Here is a 10,204-nt window from a genome sequence, read left to right on the forward strand (position 1 = left end):
TGGATCGCGTGCTCGGCTTAGCGCCCCACCGGTTGATAATTGACACATCAGTACATCACCATCGACGATCTTGAACGATCCTAACACAGCATGCGGCGTGGTTGAAGATGGCGACGGCGTGGTCGAAGCGAGGACAGTGGCAGCGGCGGCGGTGGCGGCATGGTTGAAGCGAGGATGGCAGCGGCGTGGTTGAAATGAGGACGACGGCGGCAGCGGCGGCGTGGTTGAAGAGAGACAGGCGAGAGAGACGTGAGAGAGTTGATGAAGGAAGATGCGGCGCCGTAGCTGCTACACTAACCCTATTGTATACGGCGTCATGGGCCTTGGAAAATTAGCAGCCCATCAGATCACTTGACATCTCCTTTGTTCACTGGGCTGGCGTGGCCCTGCGTGCACTGGATCCATTTTTTTTTCCTCCGATGACGCGGTTGCATCTCTGAAGAAAGTTCCATCTATTTACCATACAGTTGCATGTCCGAATCCCTCATTCAAACTGAAATGTTGAGTTCCATATTTGAAATGTTCCAGAATCTCTTGAACTTGCTATGGTTCAGTCATTTTTTTTTATCATACAGAAGTTCACAAGCAGAGACGCGGATGAATTGATAGCTATGGCAGTCAGCACAGACACGTCTACTAAAAATGCGGTGTTTCAATCAAATCGCGTCTCTGATGACTGACTAAATTATCACAGACCCGTTTTGTTCATCCGCTTCTCTATTGTTTCCACAGGAGAGATGTGTTACGCTAGTGACCAACATATTAGAGACTTGTCTGGTTGAAATGCATCTCTAATCTGATATTTGAGACCCATAGTAATTCCACGTATCTGATGAAGATGTCTTTTTTATGACTTAAATTTACATAGTGGCATGAACACACACTGATAATGTCACACGTTTGATTAGCGACAAAAAGTTGCCACGTCATAGAGATTCCTAGGCAGCTCCTAATGAGTGCGTACCAAAGCCACCAGTGCACCAGCCACTGCTACAATAAAGCTCTACGCAAGCGGTCCGGTTAGCCTCTACACAAGCGCTTTCAGGAACCGCTTGAGACGCTCCGCTTGTGATGTAAAACAACATCTCAGGCGGTCGATCAAAAACCGCTTGAGATAGACACACATCACAGGCGGTTTTTACCAAACAAACCGCTTGTGATAGGCCAACATCACAGGCGGTTTCTTCCAAACAAACCGCTTGTGATAGGCCAACATCACAGGCGGTTTGGTCTAAATGGACCGCTTGTGAGAAACAAACACTGAGCTTGTGTTTCAGAGACATCACAGGCGGGTTGGAAGAAAAACCGCTTGTGGTACGAACATATCACAGGCTGTTTATAAGCCAATCCGCTTGTGATAGGAACATATCACAAGCGGTTTTGAGCTGAGCCGCTTGTGATAAATTCATATCACAGGCTGTTTGTAAGCCAATCCGCTTGTGATAGGAACATATCACAAGCGGTTTTAAGCCCAACCGCTTGTGATAAATACATATCACAAGCGGTTTGCAAGCCCAGACGCTTGTGATCTAACACATCACAAGCGGTTTAATATGTCCAGATTCATATCCAAATTCAATTTGCATTCATAAATCATATCCAGATTCATACAGCAAATAGATATACAGATTCATACAAATCACAGATCACATTCACAGAACGACAACAGTAGTATTATCACCAAACCATAATTTACAGCAGCTCAAGTTCAAGTCCATACATCAACATTGAAGAACAGGCCACACATGACATAAGCTAAACAAATTCAAGGTCTAAACACTGTGAGCTAGATTGTACAATTCTGGGAGATCAGACAACTTTCCCTTTTCATTGAAGAGTAGTCCATTTGGGGGAAGAACTTCACGGTGCAAAAAGGAAAGCAAGTCTCTTACAACCTTAGCCACGCCGACAGTAGCCATATCTCTTCCTTGCGATTCATCCTTGATGTTGGATTTAGAAACCTGGAATGAAAGCGAAAGGTGCTTTGTAATAGTAATGTCATGGGCTGCAATAAAAAAAAATTGAAACATAGACAATGATAGGGAACTTACATCCTCACGGTTGACACGACTCCATTCACATACATAATAACCGCACAGGACAGTACCAGGAGGTTGTTTCTGACTGGTTGAACATAATGATATTGACAAATTAGGCTTGTCCTCTGGATGCTCGCCGCCAAGATCTTTGTAATAAAAACAGTATGCGCTGCATATAAGAATACCATTGTGAGATTAAGACAATACATTTGCTAAGTTGTAAGTACAAGTGTAAAATAGTCATACTTCTCTAAAATCTTCAAGAAGTCATTATATGCATCCTTTTGCATTCTCAGCGAGTCGAAGACCATGGCTGTACCACTCTTTGGAAAGATCTTGATACAAATGTAGTGGTCACTACATATACATATACGAAAACACATGTTAAGATCACGATTGCCATAATTTGTAGTTCAAAACCATGTGGAGAACTTACTTAAAGTGGTGCGGAGCTATTATTAACTCCTTGCCATGTTGTACATGATTGTACATGGCTCGCCCGATGTATGCTGCCATTAGCCTCTTTTTTTTTTCTTTGATTCTTTTTGACTGCTCTCTCAAATTCATCATCATCAAGGTCTTTGTATTCTTCTCCATGTCTCCGAACAACTTCTTTGTAGCGAGCTTGGGATATCATCAATGGATCAAGAAACCCTGTCTGAAGTTGTTTCTTCTTACCATCTATGTACTGCATCCTACATGTAAGAAGCAATAATTGTTAGAATCTGTGCTGTACAAAACTAACAGACATTAAAGTTTAGAGGTACTTACAAGCAAAAGAGGGTTAAGTAGTTGGTTTCCATCCTTTTTCGATGGTACAACGACCACAGATCGTCAAAGAATAAATACCGCACAGCATCTACATTATCTTTGCTCCAAAATGCATCATCTGGCACAACATATGAGAAGCCCTCGAGTTTGTGTTTGTTGCTAGCCACCATGTACCACTCATGCATTGTAATCTCTGCAGCCGACAACTTAGAAAGTTGCACCATTGTCAAGAACGGCCTCCCATTCTCAAATTTAGGAGGAACATCCTCCTTCTTGTATATCGGGATATCGACTTTAAGACGTAATGAATCTCGAGTATGAATCATTCCATCTTCTTCCCATACCTCGAGCTTGTCTTTTAATTGGGACCGTGTGCGTACTCCACAAGATGCTGATTCTGCTTTTGACTGATCTGTCATAACTCTCTTCAACCTTTCCAAGTAGCGTGTCACAACTTCTGCCGGTTTCTTGACATTGTCAGTGGCTATTTGTTGATGAATTTTCTTTGAAGTACTTGGCCCTGCAACATTGGTGTCAACCTTTGCTTCCTTTCTAATGTCAGCATCAACATTCTGAGGAACAATTCTGTCCACATCCCCCTCCTCAACTGCCTTCTTCAGAGGTGATATGACTGTTTCACTAGTTTTGTGGGAGGCCGGTGCTATACTTTCCTGCACCATGGGGATTGAACTATCTTTCTGTTGCATGGGTGTTGAAGTTGGTGTTGGTGACTTATGACGCGATAGGGGGCTTGAGATCAGCTCATCACCCAACTTAATGTCGCGTCGATGCCAAAGGACCAACTTATTCACTGCTTGCTGCAAAGTCATGATCCCCTCAACTGGATAGTCTATCTCCCAATCTTCACAACCACTATTTGTGATCTCTAGAACTTGGACCACAGCATAGAATGGCGGAACAGGACTATCATTGCAGCAAAGCAGTCCTGGTTTTACCACACCAATAGCAGCCTGTTTTGTTTTTGTCCCAGATCGATTGATTGGAATATGAAGACGGCAAGGCGTGTCCTCAACAATGAAGTCTACAGGGAACTTGGTGCCCGATCCCAAGCTTTGCACAGATCCTACACTGCTAGGGACTAGAGGTGGACTCATGGGGCCTGGATGCTGTTCACTCGGTACACATCCTGTTTCCTTCATTCTCTTCATTGCTTCACTAATAGCCTTCTGTACCCTTTCATCAATAGCCTCTTCAAGGGTCCTTTTCGCCTTCTCATGTTTCCTGTATGACGATGCATACTCTGGAAATGCCTCTCTCCAGGAAATCTTAGAAGAGATTCCCCGAGCCCGTCCAGTGTGTTCAGGAGTGCCAAGTGCTGCAGTTAGTATGTCATTCTCCCTCCGAGGCTTAAACTCGCCCTTCTTTCTCTTTTCTGCATATTCTTGAACTTTTTCTGCAACTTCACCAACCAATTCTGGATGCAACAGTTTGCCCTCATTAGTCAAACCTGCACGAGCTAAGATCCAACGAAGAGCTCGCTCATCGATATCTTTTAATAATGGGTCCAAAGTGCCATTGGCCATAGCTTCCTCAATTATCCTGTTCCACTCCATTGCTTTAGGGAGATATCCGGTTGACCCGAGGCGATGGGGGTGTTTGTTCTTCTTTGCTCTCTGAGAATTAGTTTCGCTCAGCTCTTTGGCCTTCGGTTCGGTCTTCTGACGAACAAATTCCTCCCACTGAGCTTGTGTGATTTTCCCCATTTTCTTCGGCGGAGGAACCCTGTTCTTCTTAACAAAATCCCTATTCATCTCAACCTTCCACCCACGAAACCTCCTGGCCATAGCAGAGAGCATCGACTTCCTTACTGCATCCTCCGTGCCTTTCGGGACCCTGAATGACTCTGACATCTTAGCCCATAGCCTATTGCGGGTGTCCTCATCCAAATCCTTCCACTTCTTAAGTGTGATCGGCACTATATCTCTGACAATAGCCCCACAGGCATTTCGGAACTTTGTAACCACATCAAGTGGTTCTTCAGGAAACCCCTCTGCATTGAGCTTTGTTATGTACATGACTGCACCGGCCTTCAGCTGATTGGGACCTCGTGGCCCTCGTTTCCGCTTCTGTGAAACAGATGATTCAGCCACCGGAGCTTCCTCTGTGTTTCCCGTAGAGCATGCCTCCTCTTTTTTCTCTTCATTTGAGACCTATATATTCAAACAATTGATGGCCTTTAATATATGGACATATTTTAGATGCTACATAATTTAAGTTATCAGGCTGATTTCTATTTACCTCCTCTTCGTTGGGAATATAGTCAGCATCAAGCTCATCTGAAGTTTTTCTCTGTCTCGGAGGTATGGGTGTTGAAGGATTGTCATCACTAGGACTATCCTCCTCCCCGCTGCCTTCACTGGAACTGCTTGATGTCTGCCAATGGAGTCTGGTCGCGTCTTCATTAGATTTGTTACAGACACCGGTCAAGTCCATATCATCCATCCTAGTAACAAATACAAGCACTGCACATCAGTAGAAAAATTTAAGCTAATTCTATGTAACTGAAAAGGATGAATCAATGCAATTCAGAGCAAGAATACATGCTATCTCAGAACATAAGAGGCAGTTCATGCTAACAAATAGAGGTTAACATAAGAGGCAGTTCATGTATTGTTATCATCTAGGAAACAACAACTGTATTCTGTAAAGGCCAGTGCACTAGAGCAGCATCTAGGAAGAACAATTGATGTACGTATATGTGAACTGTGAGGCAGAGAATCAACTACGAGAAGGCCCAGGAACAGGTACAACCGTGGCTGCACTGGGCTCGGGGACGGCGGTGCTCCACTCGCGGACGGCGGACCGCGGCCCTCCGCTCGGGGACGGCGGCACTCCGCTCGGGGACGGCGGCCCTCCGCTTGGGCACGGCGGCACTCCGCTCGGGGACGGCGCCCCTCCGCTCGGGGACGGTGGCCCTCCGCTAGGGCACGGCGGCGCTCCGCTCGGGGACGGCGCCGCTCCGCCGGGGACGGCGCCCCTCCGCTCGAGGACGGCGGGCCTCCGCTAGGGCACGGCGGCACTCCGCTCGGGGACGGCGCCGCTCCACTCGGGGACGGCGGCGCTCCACTCGGGGACGGCGGCGCTCTGCTCGGCTCGAGGATGGCGCGGCCCTCCGGCCGGCAAGGGGATGGCGGCGGGGAAGGACACGGCTGGCGCGGTAGGCGGGCGATGAAAATTTTGTCTGGCGGCGCGCCTCCGGGAGGGAGATGAAAATTTTGTTTGGGGCGCGCCTGCGTGGGACACATAGGCATCCATCTGTTCACAAGCGCTTTTTCCTTGAAGACCGCCTGTGATGCAGAACATCACAAGCGCTTTTTCCTTCACGACCGCTTGTGACGTGGAACATCTCAAGCGCTTTTTCCTTCCCAACCGCTTGTGAAACAGCTTACGATACGCTTTTCCTTCCCAAGCGCTTTTTCCTTCCAGTCCGCTTGGGATAACTTTTTTCAATTTTTGGTCTTATGAAATTTCGTTTCAGAATAATCTGTGTGTGAACGTTGGATAAATCTTTTGGTACAATTTCTACATATCATATAGTGCATGAGTGTCGCTGCATAGAGTTTTCATGAATTTTCGAGTTCGGTAACTATTTAATTGTATTTAAATGAATTTCTACATGCTTCTTGAGAGTAATTCGAACTTGAACTAAGAGTACAAACAATATGTCTCAAAAAAATTCCTGAAAAATATATATTGTTTGATGTGTTATAGTATTGACTAATTTCCAGAAAATGATCCAAAATTTAATTGTTGTTAACTAAAAAAGGTACCTTTGCTCTGTGTGATGGCAACAAATAAATCTTATAATATGGATCTTTTGTCCAAAAAATCTATAACTTGACATGGCATCATACTTTAGGTTACTGAACTCCTAGAAAAAAAATCACTTGATTTGGACAACTTTGGAAACACACTTGTTCATAGGATCATTGATTTAGTTCACTTTATATTAACCTTGTGACTCTTTACTTGTGATCCTATGAACAAGTGTGTTTCTAAAGTTGTCGAAATCAAGTGATTTTTTTCTAGGAGTTCAGTAACCTAAAGTATGATGCCATGTCAAGTTATAGATTTTTTGGACAAAAAATCCATATTATTAGATTTATTTGTTGCCATCACACAGAGCAAAGGTACCATTTTTAGTTAACAAACAATTAAATTTTGGATCATTTTCTGGAAATTAGTCAATACTATAACACATCAAACAATATATATTTTTCAGGAATTTTTTTGAGACATATTGTTTGTACTCTTAGTTCAAGTTCGAATTACTCTCAAGAAGCATGTAGAAATTCATTTAAATACAATTAAATAGTTACCGAACTCGAAAATTCATGAAAACTCTATGCAGCGACACTCATGCACTATATGATATGTAGAAATTGTACCAAAAGATTTATCCAACGTTCACACACAGATTATTCTGAAACGAAATTTCATAAGACCAAAAATTGAAAAAAGTTATCCCAAGCGGACTGGAAGGAAAAAGCGCTTGGGAAGGAAAAGCGCATCGCAAGCTGTTTCACAAGCGGTCGGGAAGGAAAAAGCGCTTGAGATGTTCCACGTCACAAGCGGTCGTGAAGGAAAAAGCGCTTGTGATGTTTCTGCATCACAGGCGGTCTTCAAGGAAAAAGCGCTTGTGAAGTTCTGCATCACAAGCGGTTTCCGTGTATCTCAAGCGGATTTTGGTTTATATCCGCTTGTGGTGTGTGTACATTATGAACTGGTTGGAATCGAGTTGCAGAGGAACCCTTTCGAGTTTCTACCGTTGCCTAACAGCGCCGCCAAGGCTGCCGTTGGCGAGCTGCCGCCGTCCTGCCCCGAACGCCGCGACGTGGGACGAGCTGCCGCCGCCGTTCCACGAGCGCCGCGGCCCCGAGCGCCGCGCCGTCCACGAGCGCCGCTGTCCCCGAGCGTCGCGCCGTCCACGGGCTGGCGCCGTGGGACCCGAGCGCCGATTCGCGTCCACGAGCTGCCGCCGCCGGCCCAGAGCGCCACGCCGAACGTCCACGAGCTGCCGCCGTCCCAGAGCGTCGCGCCGTCCAGGAGCTGCCGCCGTCCCCGAGCGTCGCGCCGTCTACGGGCTGGCGCCGCGGGCCCCGAGCGCGATTCGCGTCCACGAGCTGCCGCCGCCGGCCCAGAGTGCCACGCCGTACGTCCACAAGCTGCCGCGTCCCAGAGCGTCGCGCCGTCCAGGAGCTGCCGCCGTCCCCGAGCGTCGTGCCGTGTACGAGCTGCTGTCCCGAGCAGAGCGCGCGCGTCCACGAGCTGATGAACCGACCCCAAGCCGCAAGGTATCCTCATCAAATTTGTCTGTTGCTTTAGTTTATGCACATTCGTTCATGATTTAGTGATCGAATTCAATTAATTAGGGGTTTTTGTAGTTCATGGCATAGAATTTTGAAGATTCGACTTCTGTCATTACCTATCGATATGATCTTGTTTCACTGTCATGTACCTATCGTCATATGGTCTTGAATTCAATTTACGTTAATCAATATAGGGACAGGCAATGGACCGAGGTTGGATGTACAATGTGCCAAGACCACATCCGTCGTACATTCGAAATGTCAGAAGCTTTATTGAAGCGGCCAACAAGCACGCGAATATGCGAAAAAGTAAGGAGATATTGTGCCCATGCATCGATTGTGATAATAAGGTAGCTTGGAGAGATACAGGAGCAATCCAATCACATCTGCTCAAAAGAGGGTTCAAAAACAATTACACGATATGGACAGAACATGGTGAGCTGGATCCGTGTGAAGTGCTTGGTAATGACGAAAGTGCTGTGGGAATGTTAGCTAAAAAGGATGGTAAAGTGGATTCTGTGGATGCCAATCAAGATTTTGTAGAATTTGATTGCGAAGACATGTTGCGCCATATGGATCCAGAAATGTTGAGTTCTATGGGATCACAGAAGAAAGATCTACCTAAATTGGAGGGTCTGGAAAGTGCCTCAAAAGAACCTTTATATGATGAATCAAAGGGCTGTGACAAAGAGTTTACTACACTGCGTACAGTTCTTGAACTTCTTAAGTTGAAGGCTAGCGCCGGATGGTCTGATACTAGCTTCACAGATCTTTTAAAATTTCTGTCCCAACTCCTACCAAAACCCAACAAATTACCAACCAGCACTTATAAAGCGAAGAAGCTTATATCTCCCGTAGCTCTGGGTGTGCAAAAAATTCATGCATGTCCGAACCATTGTATTCTGTATCGTGGCGAGTTTGAGAACGCAACAAGATGCCCAGTTTGCAATGTTAGTCGATACAAGAAGAGCTACAATCAAGAGTGTGTGAACAAAATCGCAAAGATAAATAGAAACAAGAAAGCCGCTATCGGACCTGAAATTGATGATGACACTTTTGATGACATGGATGGCAAAAGGAGGTCAAAGATCCCAGCTTTGGTGATGTGGTATCTTCCAGTAATTGATCGCTTGAAGCGTTTGTTCTCGAACCCTAGGGAGGCTGAGCTTATGCGCTGGCATGCTGAAAGTCGCAAGCAGAATAACAAACAGATTCGACACCCTGCTGATGCATCACAGTGGAAAACTTTTGATCATTTGTATCCTGAGTTTGCCAAAGAAATCAGAAATGTAAGATTTGCTTTGGGTACAGACGGAATGAATCCATTTGGTGAAAAAAGAAGTATACATAGCACCTGGCCCGTGACTCTGACGATGTACAACCTTCCGTCATGGTTGTGTCACAAAAGGAAGTACATTATGTTGACTATTCTTATTCAAGGTCCGAAAGCAGCTGGTGTTGATATTGATGTGTTCCTGGAACCTCTTATGGAAGATATGGCGAAGCTCTGGAATGAAGGAGTTCGAATATGGGATGAGTATCGCCAGGAGTATTTCAACCTAAGAGCAATTATATTTGTTACCATCCATGATTCTCCCGGGGGCCACACTTTCAGGGCAAAAGACCAAAGGAAAGAATGGTTGTGTAGTGTGCGTGGAGGGAACTGCTTCCTTATACCTTAAATCATCCAAGAAGTTGGTGTTCATGGGACACAGACGGTTCTTGATGAAGCAGCATAAGTACCGAAAGATGAAAGAGGAATTTAACAATGAACTGGAAAGTGAAGGTGCACCAAAGCCTTATAGCGGGAAACTCATTTTTGAAATTGTAAAAAACATTCAGGTTGTATTCGGAAAGGGGAAAAAAAACAAAGGAGAAAAGAGAAAGAGAACTGACCATTCAACTGACACAACTTTCAAGAAGCAATCGATTTTTTTCAAGTACCTCCCATACTGGAAGGATATGGAAATTTGCCACAGCATTGATTTGATGCATGTAACAAAGAATGTTTTTGATAGCATCATTGGAACCTTACTAGGCATGCCGAGTAAGACAAAGGATCAC

The sequence above is a fragment of the Panicum hallii genome, chromosome 9, assembly GCF_002211085.1.
Source record: "Panicum hallii strain FIL2 chromosome 9, PHallii_v3.1, whole genome shotgun sequence".
NCBI classification, from domain to species: domain Eukaryota; kingdom Viridiplantae; phylum Streptophyta; class Magnoliopsida; order Poales; family Poaceae; genus Panicum; species Panicum hallii.